General features: G+C 35.9%; 1 long non-coding RNA gene across 3 annotated transcripts in view; it reads right to left on the bottom strand.

Annotated features, from left to right (window-relative positions):
• Positions 1-305: 305 nt before the first annotated feature.
• The window catches only part of LOC129923929 (uncharacterized), a 65,708-nt gene continuing 51,963 nt past the window's right edge, over positions 306-14,050 (bottom strand). For all 3 annotated transcript variants that reach the window (XR_008775873.1, XR_008775874.1, XR_008775872.1), the window contains one exon: positions 306-6,149. This is a non-coding gene — a long non-coding RNA (uncharacterized LOC129923929). The remainder of the gene's footprint in view (positions 6,150-14,050) is intronic.

The following is a 14,050-nucleotide window of genomic DNA, read 5'->3' as shown; positions in this document are numbered from 1 at the left end:
TCTGACTTTTGCTTTGGATACAATCTCAATGTAATTTTGCTTACCGACAAATATCTGTTGACACCATTAATATACCGGTACATGTAATTAAAATTTTAAAAATCTTAATTCCAAAAATTACTTGTAGAAAAAAAATGAAGGATGATTCTATTGTTTGTAGAAAAAAAACCTCTCAAATTGAACAAAGAGGTACACTTTAAGTCAATTCTTTTAAAATAATCAGCAACAAATGAGACTGAGGACATAATTTTTTAAATACTGACGCACCTTACACACACAAAAAGAAAGAAAAACAACAACACATATTAACGTTTTTTTCATCAAGTTTTAGAAATTATTTATTTATTTAAAATGCCAAATTATATATACACATGTTAAAAATTCAAGTAAATAGCAATTGTTAAATTAAACAACTTTGTCCTAGTAAAGTTCTCTTTAGGGACGGAATTTATTAAGGTACTGTACAAGACTTGTAGCAGCATAGTTATTTTCGGTACTTTTCATTTGAATTAAGATATGTATCTGAAGAATTATGTATCAAATTGAAATATTTTGTGTAAATCTCTAGCAGTCAATAGAAGAAAAAAACAACACTTTGTTGTATTTCTAATGTAATCTATAGTTAAAATTTTTTAGATGTCTTTTAACCAATATAAAGTCTCTGGTTTAAGCATTTGCGGAAAAAAATAGAATTTTAAAAATTTCTTTGTAACCAGAGTCGCAGTAACAAAGTGGTAAAGCCTTTGGCTTCCGAAACGAGAAGTCCAGGGTTCAAGTCCAGGTGAAAACTGAGATTTTTTATTTCTTTAGGGTGTCTCAGAAATCATCCAGATGTAATGGGTACCTGAAATAAAATGTGGAAAAGCAAATGCAGTTGGTCATTGTGCTAGATACAAGACACCCTAGTTAATCATGCGCCACAGAAACAATGGTATTTTTATCAACTTTCACCCAACCAGATAATGAGGAACAAAAATTTAATGTAAAATAGTTTCAACAGCTTTCAAAAAATATTATGGAAAAACAAAAATATAAGCTTAAATTGCTTAGTTTCTTAGTAATTCCTTACATCATGTTACATATAGCATAATACTACAAGGAATAAACATTTTACATTTTTATTCAAAATGTTTAAAACCACATCATCTTCACATAATTTTATTATTTTCTTAACCCATGTACTCAACATCTCAACCAAAACAATACATTTTTTAAATAAAAAATGAAAAAAAAAAAAAAAAAAAAACTTTAAAAACAAATATGCAAAAAAAAACAAAACACATTTCTTTTTTTTACATCTAACAAAAAAATAGACACAAAACATACAAAACATTTGATTTTTTATCAACAAAATAGATATAATTAATATGCATAGAATGGTGCTATTCCACTGACCAATGAGTTGAAGGGTCACCCACAAGCCCTTATCAGTTCTCCGTCCAGTGCTCTGTTACAGACGGGATGGAAAAGTGATGAGGAAACGTAGGCTTTAAGTCCGTCATTGGTCAGACACTAGAATCGTTAGACTAAAACTCCACGATAAAAAGAAATCGCTCTTTAAAACCATGGGTACAAAACTAACTAAACAATATCTCAATTCGTTGACTACAAATAAGAGTGTTGGTGGAACTGCATCTGAACAAAATTCTAACAATAATTTCCACTAGGAATCTTAAACAAAAAGAAATGTTTTTTCATCTATTAATAATTGCTGCTTATCATTACTGCCAGGTATTAGGTCAGAGATGCTGAGATTCTACTTCAGTTATACACCTTTCCCATCTCAGAACAACGCAGCACATTCCCATCTTGAGTTCACTGTATGTATTTATTGGCCATCTTTCAGGACACATCTCAGTTTATCATCACAGCCAGCCTGCAGACACATACCATACAATTATCAGGTCATGACCAAGAAAATATTAAACAACTTTTGTTTATTAAAATGGCTTAGAAAAAAAATAAAATTTAATGTATCATAAAAATGAAAAAAAAAAATTCTTTGCAGACTTTTTCAGTGCATGGACCAAAGGTTTGGAACTCACTCCCATTTGATCTCCGACAGACAACATGCTACACTACATTCAAGAAGAACATTAAGACCTACCTGTTTAAAACTTTTAAAAAATTAGTTTGTCATTTTAACTCTCGGTTTTATGTTTGGAATTTTATCACAGCGCCTTGAGCCTACATTTTGTTTATTAACGGCGCTACGTAAATTAAATTATTATTATATTATTTTCTGATGTAAAATTCCACCTTATACATGTGCAGTTCACTATTAAAATTCCCACAACATAAAAAAACAACAACATTTCATAGTATTCTTGTATTATTTTTTTTTTTTACCACTTGTTATGGAGTGTGCACATTTCTATGGTGATGGTGGGAAGAATGATAAAAAAAAAACAAAAAAAAACAGCATTTTCATCAGTGGTTTAAGCTAGGTCAGACAACTCTAGAATGCAGAATGAAAAAGATGTGTTTTATAGTGAGATAGATTTTGTTCAAAATACCATTTTATATATTTACTTAAGTCTACTACATCTCCAGTTTACTTGTTTATTTTGCAATAAAAGCTATCTTTATTTCTGTTTACAAAAAAAAGTTATTCACATTATTTTAAGTTTTACAGGTTAAAGTACAATCTGCCTACAAAGGTTTAGTTGCCTACCAGCAGTTTGGTGCTACAAGTCAACGTCCTTCTACAGCAAAACTTCATCTTATTCTTGTGCATTTCACAAATATCTTCCTTCTACGTTTTTTTTTTAAATCCCTTTTTCTATTGCAGATCTTTTCTGATTATTATAGCATGCTCAGAACTATATGGTGCAATCTCTTTGGGGGATTGGAGAGTGTCTAGGGAAAAGTTTTTGTGCTGCCTACAGGCACTCAGCAAACACAATTCAGCTCAAGGCTGGTTTCGAACTCGAGACCGATAGGAAGCAAAGCAATGAATACCTCTCAGCCAAACATCCACTAGTATCCAATTGAAATATGATGGCTAAATATTGAGCCAAAGAAAATTTCTCCAGCATGCAACGGAACACAGGCCTTTACAAGCCTACTGACCTGATGTTTTGTTACAAGCAGCTGACAAAACTAATTATAGCCTCGTTAAATTTATGTCCTTAGAAGATATCTCTTCAACAAAATCTTTAGTCCAAGACAAGTTCAGCCTTTCCTGTATTTCTCAAGGAAAAAAAAAAAAGATTTATAACAAAACCAAATTTTTTTTTAGCTTTTTTTTTGTTCTCTTCAATGAAAGCAAACAGGAGAATAATTATCCTGGCCATTTCTTGTCTAGAGTGTCTTTCTGGCAACTAAAGAGATATTGATTATTGAACACAGACAAATCTTTTATCTCCCCTACTTTGTTCCTGCTTTCTTTATTACATTTATTTTCCCCCACACACATTATTGAACTGTCTGTACGCCGAGGTGTTGAAATAATAACTAGGTCAAACAAAACTATTACATTTATTGGCCAACTGAATTACAGCCGACCTCGGCCCTGGTAACAAAAGCACAATGGATGACAAGATGGCACACTCGTCCAACCCACCTGCAATAATGAAACAGTAATATTTACAAGCAGGAAAAAAAAAAAATTAATGGAAATTTGTTTAATCGAATTATTCAAGGAACTTAATTAGCTGCACAGGTCTAATGCTAGAGCTGCCAGAGTTTTGACAAGAGCTCTTCAACGAATGAGGAAAGAGATTTGATCCAAGTTAAAAAAACAAAAACATATAGGGGCTGCAAAAATAGCAATGGAATATGACCACAATTGTTGCTGTTGGTCTAGTTGCCATGGTAACATTCATACCATTACACCAAGCACTGGATAGAGAGATTGAGACACTGCTTCAGTATTTCCTTGGAAAGATTATATAAGGCACATATTCCTTTATAACTAAACAAGTATCTTAATCAAAGGCAAAATAACTATAACCCCAGCAAACATCCAGGTTTTAAGACTGATTTTATCAATGCATAATGACTCTCATTTTGTCTATGAGATAATAATTTACTAATGTAGTCCAAAAGCTAATTTTATTTGTGATAATGATAAAACGAATAAAAAAAAAAAAAGCTTAATTCTGAAAAGATGAAAAAAAAAATTGAAATAAGGCAAAAGAATTAAACCTAATCAACGTTTAATAATAGCCCACTAGTTAAAGCAAGAGGGCTTTTTCAGAAAATTGGAAATCGTGTGTGCTGAATGTTGTTTTTTTAAAAATTGTTTTCAAAGATAACATGCTTGTCTAGCAGTCCAACAGATATAATATGAAGTTACAATATTGAAATGTTGCTAGCAGAGCCCAGCGACTACCTATCAAGTAGTGTTGCTAATCAGCACTGAAGCCATGCTTGAAGTCTAGTGTACCTAAGTCAATATTCAAAACTCAACAGACATGAATACACAGTTCTAGTGTTACACACAATGGGCTATGCAAGTGTCTCTCAAACTGTGGGGACTGCTCCCAGATGTCCTACCATGGGGAAGCAACATTCTGAAAAAAGGGGGATTGGGGAGAATGTGCAAAGCCCGTCAATTAATTTTTTAAGGGACAACAAAAGTCATTGTCATTGTAGTAATAAATTTATATTTGACAATTAACTAAGAAAAAAATATTACCTACATTTAAAAAATTTTAATTTTTAAAGTATCTGACATTTCATCTGCTAAGTAAGATCTTTGAATATGCCAACAATGTTTTCAAAAGAGAATTACATTCAAGTCCAACCTTTTTTTCTCTCACACCCCAAGAAAAATTGTAAAAACAAAAAAAAACAAACAAACAACAATTGCAACCTACAAGTCTTTGTTAACATGGAACACTATTATGTGATACCTCCTCAAACTTGGGCTTTACACTTAGCTTCACATTACTGTTTGTTTCTATCACACATTCCTTTCTAGACTACGCTTCATTAATATTATACAAAATTTGTAATGAACAAAATACTGCAGCAGGTGGCATACACAGCACTCTTCCATTCAGTTCAACATTAATTCCTTGTCACCCCTGCTGTACAAGCCCAGCCATTATTTCACTCAAATAAAAGACCCATTCATGACACTAAATATCACAATCGCCATACCACAGCCTGCTCATTCCACCATTCAACTGCCAGCCAAACACACTCACTCAACCATACACAAAAATGGACGAAGAACTGATAAGGGTACTCAACTCTGCATGGGAAACTTCTTTTGTTTTTTGTGTCTCATTAGCATCACGTTACAGCTTAGTGTTGATGTGTTGTCACCCTAGCACCAGTGTCAATGGAGCACAAAGATTAGGTGCTGTATTTAACTATAGATATGTCATGTACAGTAAAGCTCCCCTTTCAGACCTTGTGGTCTATAGGGCCATATGATGTAAACGAAAAGGTCATCCGTTTCTGTGGCCAACGGTTAACGAGGGTGTCATGGCCAGCACAACGACCAACTGCCTTCACTTTTCCCCAACTAATGTCAGGTACACATTAGAGCTGGGTGGACTCAGAGGCACCCAAAGATCCCAAAATTAAAAATCCCAGTCTTCACCAGGATTCGAACCCAGAACCTCTGGTTTGGAAGCCAAGCACTTTACCACTCAGCCACAGTGCCTCCTAGATATCATGTAAATTCATCTTAAGAAACAATTTGAAAGTTGACTGTTCCTTTGCAAGCAACTTTTATTTCCGCTGCTCTAGTCCTTAGTCAACCGTTTCTGCCCTTAGCAGTAGTTAAATAGTTCATAACTCATCTGGCTGTGTCCATTTATAAGTCACTATTTCTTGTCACTATCAAGTAAATATTAAAAGAAACAATATTTGATGTACTTTTACTTATTCCTTAGTCTGTTGGATCATTGGGGCACCAAGCAAGACTTGCCGTCTTTCTCCAATTCCTCCATGTCTTTTGCCTTATTTGACATAACAAGGTGATAATAACCATTCTCGTATCTTGTATGGAGCACTTAAGTGATTATATATTATAAATAAAAAACAAACAAAAACTTATCTTGAGCCAAGTCCTTTGTTACCTTCCTATCACACTGCTGCATACTTGACTTTAAAACACTGTGTGCCCTGCTTGTGCACTGGTTTTAGGCATATAGACACACCAGTTAGATCAACTTACACACCAGTAGGATCTGAAGGACACAAAATACAGAAGTGTTAGTTAAATGTTTTAGGAATAGTAAAAAAAAAAGTAAAGTCTAACCTTGCTAGACCAAGTGATACATAACAAAAAAAAACAAAAAAAACAAACACCTAAGTTCATTAAAAAAAAAAGAAAGATTTAAAACAATACAAAGCTTATCAATAGAAACTGCCTATTCATAAGAATCACCAGTCTGTGTACTTCTGTTTAACCTACACAATGAATAAGTATTAACATACTTCTGTTCTAGTTACTTATGCCAGTCTTGTCCTAGTCATCCTTAACATCTGGCAATCTGTTCCCATCAAATTATGGGCAGAAGAGTTACTTTAAGGTCAGCCAGGTTGGGGTTTGTGGACTACAAGGTTAAATACTGCATTCTGGGGGGGGGGGGGGGGGGACGACGACGAATTTGTCAGACACAGCTTTAAAGTAATTTTCTGAATATGCTATTGACAACTGACAATAATGGCACAGTAGAGAGCTACATTCCCATAGTTGGACATTCCTACAAAACAAGTTTGGCTCTCTAGAGCTTTTATGGTACAGGGCAGAGTGTTTCATGTACAGTGGATGGGGTGTGACAGGGTAAGATAACACTAGTAGGACTTGTTTGTTTAGCCCAGTCACCTGACACACACACACACACACAGGTATTTAAACACTACTCAATGACAGCCCCCTAGTCCCCCTTTCCACACACACACACACCAACACATCATCAGTGACTTTACATATTTAGACATCCTTGTAAAATGTCTATAAATAGACTGGTGCATGTCTAAACCTGATTCTTATATCAGCCCCACACACTACAGGATGACACTGGTATGTATTTCAATATTGCCACAGAATTATTTAAATGCAGGAACTCCAAAACTCTGTGAGAAACTAAAATTAATAGATATATGTATCACTTAAGCGCAGAACTGTATTAAGTGAACAGAAATAGAGAGGGGCAAAAGCATGAATGAACATAAGCAGTGCAGGATTTAAATATAGGCTACAGGAACTAAAGTTTAGGCCCCCCCACTATCCCATAAAATTGTCAGAATGAATGTATTATGAATAGAAACATTTGAAGTTAAAGATGTATTATTTCACTATCTGGAGGTGCGGTGGCTGAGTGGTAAATGCCTGCATTCTGAACTAAGGGTCCCAGGATTTGTAATGTAGAGAGTGTGGTAAGTGTCTAGTAAGGAAGTACCCTCAGCATTTGTGAAGAATTAAGAAGTTGGTGATTAGGCTTTTAAACTTTGAATAAATGCATTGTGATTTCTTAACACTCCTTAAACAGAAATAACCACAGTGACTTTGCTACCAGCTTGAGTCTCCTTCCAGTGACCTTAACCTTGTGTTCAAGATGTACCCTGACCTTATCAATGTTATGCTAATAGGTCTTGCCATTCCTCCAGTGGTGTTGGTGTAACAGACACAGGACATATGATTAGGAATAAATACCACTAAACTTGTATGTAATGAAATAATATAGTAAAAAAAAAAAGTAATTTAGTGTATTCCCTAAAAAACAGTGCCAGATCCAATTTAACTTTACAAAATATGCAGTCATAATAAGGAATCAAGTAACAACCAAAAAGCCAGTTTCCAGATAGTGAGATTACTATTATATTGGGACCATTTTAGCACAACATGCTGTTTGTCAACTCAAAGACATCCATTAACAGCTAGTTAACTTATCCAAAATGTATGAAGCTATCCACATTCAATAAAGGAAACTAAAAGTGTCACCATTCCTAATGGAAAACAAAAAGGAGGAGGAGAGCTGAAACATAAAACAATGTAAGATTAAAAACTGCTCATGAATGCATCAATATTAAGATCAGATGTGCACAGCCTCTTACAGTCTAGGAGACAGACTCATTTCCAAACAGACCGCACCACAACACAAAACTGCTCATGAATGCATCAATATTAAGGTCAGATGTGCACAACCTCCTACAGTCTAGGAGACAGACTCATTTCCAAACAGACCGCACCACAACACAAAAACTTTTAAACAAAAGAATCAAGCATATTTTGTGCACTGTTCGATGCTAGAAAATGTTCTGAGGCCTGACTGACCACAGACTGAAGATTGCGCATTCATTGATTAGAGGTTTGAAATGAACACACTAAAATAATTAAGCCAAGGACAATGAATGCAATGCACAAAACTATAAATACAACACCAAAAATATGTTTCTATTTGATTTGTACAGCTGTTGAACAAATCTCAAAATACAGCAAATCTACCTGTAAATAATGGCCTGCTAGCTGCACAGTGAGTTATGACTTTAACTTTAGCTCATATAATGAACAAGTAATTGGTGAGATAGATTTAAATAATTAATCCATAAGCCAAGATGTCACCGGCAACTTTCTATGTTTTTGAAATGACAGTGCAATTCCTTCAATGTGATATTATGGTACAATAATACCTGAACAAGATGACATCTACATCTAGACACAGAATAATTGATAACACCTGAACAAGATGACATCTAGACACAGAATAATTGATAACACCTGAACAAGATGACATCTAGACACAGAATAATTGATAACACCTGAACAAGATGACATCTACAAACAGAATAATTGATAACACCTGAACAAGATGACATCTAGACACAAAATAATTGAAAACACCTGAACAAGATGACATCTAGACACAGAATAATTGATAACACCTGAACAAGATGACATCTAGACACAGAATAATTGATAACACCTGAACAAGATGACATCTAGACACAGAATAATTGATAACACCTGAACAAGATGACATCTAGACACAAAATAATTGATAACACCTGAACAAGATGACATCTAGACACAGAATAATTGATAACACCTGAACAAGATGACATCTACAAACAGAATAATTGATAACACCTGAACAAGATGACATCTAGACACAGAATAATTGATAACACCTGAACAAGATGACATCTAGACACAGAATAATTGATAACACCTGAACAAGATGACATCTAGACACAGAATAATTGATAACACCTGAACAAGATGACATCTAGACACAGAATAATTGATAACACCTGAACAAGATGACATCTAGACACAAAATAATTGATAACACCTGAACAAGATGACATCTAGACACAGAATAATTGATAACACCTGAACAAGATGACATCTACAAACAGAATAATTGATAACACCTGAACAAGATGACATCTAGACACAGAATAATTGATAACACCTGAACAAGATGACATCTAGACACAGAATAATTGATAACACCTGAACAAGATGACATCTAGACACAAAATAATTGATAACACCTGAACAAGATGACATCTAGACACAGAATAATTGATAACACCTGTACAAGATGAAATCTAGACACAATACTTGATAACACCTGTACAAGATGACATCTACACACAGAATACTTGATAACACCTGAACAAGATGACATCCTACATAGAAAGTAATGCTAAATACACACACACAAAAATGTCAAGTCAAATAATGTCAATACAAACTAGCATCTATGTCCACTATCACCATTAAAAAAAAAACTTAGAAAAATGACACAGACACTCCCCAGGAAACTCAAGATTTCATTAATCTTTAAGATTTCTTTAATCTGTCTTGTTATAGCAGTCTGCAGGAAGTGTTACCATCCACAATCAAAATTCCTTCCCCCCCCCCACCCCCCTCCTTTTCCTACTAAGCTTGATTAACTTCCTTTCATGGTTAAGGAACCACAGTATGGCCGTGTGTGTCTGTGTGAGTGGAGATTGTCCTACAATGGCGCAGAGTTGGCCTACTAGCTCTTGTTGGGCTCACGTGGGGAGATAACATAGCGAAAATGGCGGTTATCTTTAATCTAGCGGGAGGAAAACAGTTCAAAGATTGAAAACAAACACACACACACACACACACAATGTTCACTTTGGAAACAACAAGCAAGACTTGTTTTCTGAACAAATTCTAATATCGTCTGCATAGTATCTGAGCTCTGGCATCCGATCAACAAGATACAAAGAAACTAAACCGTCTGACGTTTCAGTCAAGTAGCTTAGCGGCACCAAAACGTACGGCCTGTGAACGCACCATCGAGAAATAACGCACCATCGAGAAATAACGCACCATCGAGAAATGACGCAACATCGAGAAATGAATCGAGAAATGACGCAACATCGAGAAATGACGCAACATCGAGAAATGACGCGACATCGAGAAATGACGCAACATCAAGAAGTAACATCAAGAAGTAGCGGGCTGGTTGAGTAGGGTCTAGATAAGAAACAACATATTTTAAAAAAAATACGATAAGTTTTTTTTTGTTTATGTACCTTTTTACCTCACCCCATTCATTCTTCCACTTAGAAGACGGTGCGCAAAATGTTCCTGAAAAATGTAATCACTAATTTTATGACTAAGGCCTACATGTGGAAAACCCGAAGACGTCATCAATTCAAGGTAAAGAATTTGGTAAGTCCTCTAACGAAATTTAAATTCTTTTATTTTTTTAGTTTGAAAAATTATAACGGTTTTTCCCAGTGTGACCAACAATATCCATCAACTGTCGAATTTCTAGGAAAATCGTTAGAGCCGTTTTTGAATCCGTGTCCACCCATAAGGTTCCACTGGGATCCAGTTTCCATGAATATGCGACCTGAATAGAGGTATTGTAACAACATGCAAAGACAGTTTTGAACCTTCATAGCGTTAACTTGGTGACAGAGACAGAAACTTGGACTTATGGACCGTCGTGGACTAAATAGATGAGCATTATATACATGTGTCACTCTTTTCTTACTCAGTGCTTAACTTTGTCGTCTGCTTGTAGTCTAACCATCAACTGCACCGGGATTGGCCCGTGCGTGTATAGTTAAACATCAACTAATCACTCAGGTAAATAGCATACACCAGCAGCATATTACAACAGGCATTACCGAATGCAGGCTTATAATAATAATAATATGCCACAAACACATCAGTACCACATTTGACTTTTTTGTCCCGAGAAATCTCACCATATTTGAAAAGTCGGAACACACAGCACTGGTGCCTATTTGTCACTTTGTCTAAAAGCAGGGTCGGATTTAGAATTTATAAGGCCCTAAGCTAGTTGAGAAATGAAGCTCCTTATAATCAAAGTAAGGTAATTTATTCCTTTGCTTTTTTTTTTTTTTTTTTTGAAACAATATCCCCCCCCCCCAAAACCCAAGCTGTAGCTTATGACGCCTCTAGGAAAATCCAGCACTGTCCACATAAAAAGCCAGACAATGTACAATCACTTCGCGTCAAGTTTATGCACAATTTACAAGCGTTTAAGAGCTTCAGTAATTATTCGGATCTATTGAACACCCGGTTAAAATGACGCTTCCTTCCAAACCAAATGAAGTATCACACTCTAGACCTACATTTTACCTAGGGTGTTATCAACGTTCGATCCAGCGAGATGTGTACTGGAAGACAAACAAACAAAACAACGAAGGTCGAACCAAAGAAGGTTCTGAACTACCAGCAGACGACACAAGGGGACGACTAGATGGCTGACTGACACAGCTCCGGGTCCTTCTAGCGCCCCAAATACTTCGTGAGGGAAAAAAAATCTTTCCCCCCTTCCCCCTTTTTTTTTTCCTTGAGCCACCGCCCCATTTTCAAAGTGCCGACATTTTGGTTGTTTGCTAAAGATGGCGTGGCTCGAGCTGGGTGACACGACCAATGTCACACACACACAGAGGAGCACACGCATTCCTCCCTCCCCCCTTTTCGTCACCATTTCCAAATCTGCACCCCCCTCCCTTCCCAGCAGTCCAGCTTCATTGACGAGAAAAACGCAGGGCTGTGTGCTGTGCTGGTGTGTGTGTGCACACCCCTGGCACTGACGAAGGCAGACTGGACATGACGGGGGGGGGGGGGGGTGTCGCGGGAATGCAGCCCTGTCACTTCGTCAGGACACAATTCAGAAAAAAAAAAAAGAAAACCCCCCCCCACTCCAGTGCGGTGCTAGCTCGTACTGTCCATCACGCAATACTTTAGCATTTGTTTTCTTTCTTTGCGATGCCGATAGAGCTACTCCATGATAATAAGAGAACTATTTTTTTTTTAGAAATATTTTGAATTAAAAACAGCATACAGAGGCATTTTTTTTTTAAAATTCATTTTGAACGTGTTTAAATACTGCACTAAAAACACATGTGAAATAAATGAACCGAAATAGGTGTACGGGCACACCACGGGACAAGACAACCGCCATTTTATTCCTAATTCTCTAAAAAACTGATTTAATTACTGACAATTTTTACACATTGATCTGAAAAGGTGAAAGAATTTAAAAAAAAAAAAAAAAGTTTCATTACATTTCAAGTGGGAATGACCGCACTCGACTCCAAATGTTACTTCATACTGACATTCAGTTCTGAGTTTAAATAAACACACAAAAACAATGTGTGCCTCGTTTTGATGAAGAAATTAGCAGGACTTAACAGAAGAACTTCAAATAAGAAGTTATAGACTACCATCAGAAAAAATAACAAAAAAAAAACCAAAAACCTCAGTTGCTTGTTTGTTCCTTTAACGCCAACCGGAAATTAAGTATTATTTACCCAATTGTTTGAGTCCGTCGCTGATCAATTATTACATTGTTCAGTTCTGACAATATCGTTTTTTGTGTCGTCTGTCCGCCAATCTGTCACGTTTAGAACTCAACTACCAAAGAAATCTTTTTGTGTGGAAACCCCGACTTCCTCCCTATGTCGCTCTAATCTTGGCGCGACGGCTACTTGTGGATTATGATATATCTTTCATATACATTCACAGTTGTTTAAAACAAGATGAATTAGTTTTTGTAGTTTTTTTTTTTTTTTCAATATTTTGGAGTAATAGAAATACAAATGATGACATTGATAGGTCTTCTGTGTGAAAGTCTGCTGGCTATTTATCCAATGAAATGTTACAAAATTGTATATATGGTTGGTGCGAAAGATACTTAATGTTGAATAGCGCGCATTCATCAAAACTACGCGCATGAACATGTTTCTTTTTCGAAACAAGATTTTTATAGGCATTTTTTTGTGTGTGCTATTCTTATATCTTCTATGCAATACTGAAACACACTGGCCCACAGGGGCCGCCCAAGAGAAGAAAAAACATGAACTCCAAATATAATAATTATTTCACTTGTTTACATACAGACGTTTAAAGTAATAGACGCAGATTTGGTTTATGTTGATGAAGAATAGACCAAGCTTTCAGTTGGAAGTAATACCATGCAATTGTAGATACATACAATCGTGTTTAGAGTACACACAGTGACTTTAAAGCTTTATAAAATACATATATCTTCATTCGTTTTAAATATCAGTGTAGCAAAAACGTCAGGAGGGTCAATTTTTAGGGTTTCAAAGTCCGCAAGAATACCTCCTGGCTCTGCGCGGTGATACACAATTACTACAGGTTCAAAATCTATGGATGTATTTGATGTATACACATCACACAGGTGCCTGTTAGCAAATCACACACCAACAACCACACAGCTAATGGCTACCCTCCCCTGAACACCAATAATTACACAGCTGAATGGTAACTTTATCTAAACGCGCAAATTATTACACACATGCAGGTTGTTCTACCTAGTGGCCACCACAAGAAAATAAGCAACTTCAGCCAGGCTTCATTCATTAAAACAAATCTTTATTAGTGTCTCGTCTCATCGAGTCTCTGAAACCACAAAACTGCCGCTGGGCACCAAGTTGAGTTTCCTTATATAGTGCCTACCTTCCTTGTAAGCAGAAGACACTCAAGTATCCATGTGTTAATCTGGTCGTACATGCTAATTAATGACTTAAAGGTAGCCGCCAGTCTACAACGGCAGCACGCTACAGCACGCGTTTATTATAAGAATGTTTC

The sequence above is a fragment of the Biomphalaria glabrata genome, chromosome 18 (assembly GCF_947242115.1).
Source record: "Biomphalaria glabrata chromosome 18, xgBioGlab47.1, whole genome shotgun sequence".
In the NCBI taxonomy this organism is placed as follows: domain Eukaryota; kingdom Metazoa; phylum Mollusca; class Gastropoda; family Planorbidae; genus Biomphalaria; species Biomphalaria glabrata.
This window is presented reverse-complemented; position numbering and strand designations above follow the sequence as displayed.